Here is a 3,801-nt window from a genome sequence, read left to right as displayed (position 1 = left end):
TATTCGGTTACAGAAGGTTAGAAAACTGCGCAAACAGTGTTGAAAATTATGTCATTAGCGAAAAACGTCTTTAACTATACGACCTCTTTGTTATTTAAAAAAACCATTACCTTTGTAAAACGACAAAAAGTTAGTGACTCGGTTGGGATACTGACAGTACGATCTCGGTCATAAGAACTTTTAAAGCAATCATTCTAAATCTTTCCAAATTGATACTATTAAATAGTGATGTTACAAATACTTTGATGTAAAAACTACGTTAAGTTTCTAACCTAAATTAAAGAATACTCGTCACTTTGTTTTAGAATTAGCTTGAGAGAAAAAAAGGTAAGTGTAATGATATTGTTTCATAATACATACATTGAGATGGTTGCAAAGTTGGTTTTATTGAGGGCAGAGTCAAATTTGTTAGGTAAGTAAATTCTGAAAGACTTATTTTGTATAGAAGTATTACATGTCAGCTGCATGAATTAATGATCATACAATTTAGAACTTATGATTAGTTGCGCTTATAATAAACTTATGTAAAACATTTTACAGGGTCAACATAAGACGATGTTTTTAGGACAGCATCTACGAAGGACCTTTCAAAACTAAAATACAAACAGGTTCTACTTAGACTCCGTATCCACTTTATGTTAGTACTATGATACGATTGTATATGAGCAAATGCGTATGTTAAAGTATTTTTTGTTTTGTAAAATAGGTCGTGTACACTAGCTTGTGATGAAGCACATATCACATGCACAATAGATTATTTACAGTACTTCCAGGTAAGTGTCTTCAGTCTGTAAATTGTTACAGGAGCTTACGGTAAACAGGACATTCACAAAGGTGAGTTCCGTTGATTAACGTACAATAGATATAATAAATATTTGATAATGGGCATATCCTTTCTTATAGGGTCAACATTAAAAAAAGAGAACAGCGTTGACAAAGAAGCTTCTGATGAAGTGCATTGTACTTGTAAAATATGCTGTCTACAGTACTTCCGGGTAACCCGAGGCGAAGGAATAAGTCACACAAGTCACCAACGAGTCACGAATAAGTCACATAGCCCTCCCTGCTGCATTGTTCTCGGATTATGCCAGCCCCGGCCACACCTTTTTAAGTCACTCGAGTCACTCGCGGACCCCCGAAAGGAATCACATAAGTCACTCGAGCTGCCGGCCTCTCCCCCCACACTCCCCCTCCCACTTCGGACTTGTACTCTGGCGAGCCGAGCTGAAATATTTCTAAGTCCCGACTCAACTTGTCTTTTGGTGGGTCGAGGCAAAATTTTTACAAGTGTTGACCAAAATTTTGTACCTTTCAAGTTAAGTTGCCTAGACGTTTTGAGAGATGGCAAACAACATATCAAAAGATGGTGGAACTTTTTTTTTACCTATGTGTGAACTAATTTAGGAGTTAGCCGTTTCGGGCCGTGAGTAACGAACTCCAACGTAGATTAAGCCTTTTCTTAATCGAACCAAGATTTCAGATTTGGCCACTGATTTTGTTTTTTGTCTCGAAAATAAAAGGTTTTCTTGAAGTATGAATCCACTCCCTGGGCTCTGTAGCTCAAACGGTTTGGGTCTCAAAATTTAAGGAATTTATTACCTTGAAGTTGCACACTTACAAGTGTTTACCGGTTGAACACTTCATTTATCAGCGAAATCAAATTCCGACTCGTAACGACTTAGTCCTAAAGTGGGCGCATCCGTGTCTGTCTGTAGTGGTGACGGCAGGGGCAGTTTGAATTTGCGCGCCGCCCGAGCCAGGGCGGCGGTAGGTTGAGGTCGGGAAGCGGAAGGCTGTGCGGGCTTCTGCTTGTTTACCCTTTACCGGCACCATGTGCTCGAAGAGAAGGCACCTTTAAATCTTCCTGTTTTAGAAGTTTCTAGTCCGATTCCCAGGGCTTGAAACATTAAATATTGCTTACCGAGGTGATTTGTGCATGTAGTAATGTTAGGAAAGTGTTAGTGACGACAGAACGGTTTGGATTCATGTTCAAATGTGGGACCTAACCTTTCCCTACAAACACATCTCTAATTCTACTTTGGTAAAGAAAACCTCAAATATTCTGATGGGTGCAACTTTAAAATGTGCTGCAAGCAAAAGAAAACATCATGAGGATTTGGATTTAGTAGGCGACCCAACTTCATTTCTACAGTAAAGGTATGTACACACTTGTGTTTACCGTGTTTTCCTGTACCTTGCCTTAGGTTTGATAATAACAGTGCAGTTATTTTGGAAAAATATTTCCCTTCGCATTCCTTGTTTTAATAACATTTAGTAATGAATATTTAATAATAAATGTAACTTTCCATAGGACGATGCCCATCTAAATTTTACAAGAAAACATTCCACGATACAAGCCAAGGACAGGACCGAACTTCATTTCTACAGTAAAGGTATGAACAAACTTGTGTTTACCGTCTTTTCCTCTACTTTGCCTGAAGTTTGATAATAATAACAGTACAGTTATTTTGAAAAAATATTTCTCTTTGCATTCTTTCTTTTAACAACATTTGGTAATGAATATTTATTAATAAATGTAACTTTCCATAGGACGACGCCCATCTAAATTTTACAAGAGAAAGTTCCACGATACAAGCCAAGGATAGGATCAACCACAGCTTGTGTTATGAATTGCGGTGAGTGTGAGTGTTACTCAAGTAGCAAATAAATCATAAATTACTTTTAAGAGGGAAATCATGTATAAGATGTAAATATGTGAGATTGAAAACTTTCAAACTTTCTACATTTTGTTTTAAAAAAAAACAACATTTGACTTTCCTTATTTTACAAGATATAACCAAATGCATGTGACAATTTGTAGCCTTCGTGACACTGATTCTAAAAAGCTATTGTCCAGATTTGTAAGTCAATTTTTATCGGGGAAATCATGTGCGCAAACTTTTTAACCAAAGACACACAAATGTCTGTTGTGACATGCCTTTTCTACCATAAGGATGAGTCATTCTGCCTAATCGAATGTTATTTTAGGTCCAATGACCTCAAGGCAAACTCAATTAGGACAGTTATTGGTCATTTTAAGCTATGGGGAGGGTCTCAAAAGAATTTATTTCTGGAAAAGTGCTCTTTTTTCCAACTGACCCCCTTAAACAGTTTAGAAATAATAAACTCCATGATTTTGGGTCAACAAGAGGGGTAGAATCATGTTTTCCTAAAAGTAAAGTACCATTTCAATGAAATTTCTTTATCTATACTAGAAAAAACATTATAAGAAATGTGACTAAAACCTTTCCACAACAGGGGGTGTAAGCTTTAAACCAAGTTTAGTGACAGCCACATCAACTTCTGTTAGGAAGGTAACGGTAATGGACCCAATACTGTTCAAATCTTTACTTAAAAAGTTGCAAACAAAAATTCAATGCTTTCAAATAGGTGCTTAAGGGGACAGTTTTTAATTTTCTTTTGAATAGTGTTGTAGAATTTATTTTTACTGGTTAGATTCACCAACTTTCACTCTGACTTTCATTTCAATCCGCAGTCATTGCCTAAAAATTTAAGGAATTGATATCTTCTAAACCGTTTGAGCTACAGGAATTAGATTTGGTGTGCGTTCATATTACATGAGGACCTTTCATTTGCAAAACACATACTAAAATCGGAGATTCTAAATCTTACTTTAGTCAGATATAAATTCAGTTATGTATAAAAATGTAAAGATGAACACATTGGCTTTGATAAGGTTGCACAAGACTAAAACTTTTTTGATAATGGTGAAATTTTTTATGTTACATTGTACAATTCTAAACCAGATTATAATACAAAAGTATTCTATAGAATTTAATA

The 3,801-nt window shown here is 35.9% G+C and overlaps 1 long non-coding RNA gene across 1 annotated transcript; it reads left to right on the top strand.

Moving 5' to 3' along the window:
* The first annotated feature begins 1,000 nt into the window (after positions 1 to 1,000).
* Positions 1,001 to 2,979, top strand: LOC113216153 (uncharacterized). Its single transcript, XR_008011174.1, has 3 exons — positions 1,001 to 2,157; positions 2,312 to 2,393; positions 2,551 to 2,979. It is a non-coding gene; the product is annotated as an uncharacterized LOC113216153 (long non-coding RNA).
* Positions 2,980 to 3,801: the final 822 nt, after the last annotated feature.

This window comes from Frankliniella occidentalis, unplaced genomic scaffold (assembly GCF_000697945.3).
Source record: "Frankliniella occidentalis isolate FOCC.00 unplaced genomic scaffold, Focc_3.1 Scaffold57, whole genome shotgun sequence".
Taxonomy (NCBI): Eukaryota; Metazoa; Arthropoda; class Insecta; order Thysanoptera; family Thripidae; genus Frankliniella; species Frankliniella occidentalis.
The sequence above is the reverse complement of the archived record's forward strand: the minus strand, read 5'-3'. Positions and strand labels throughout refer to the sequence as shown.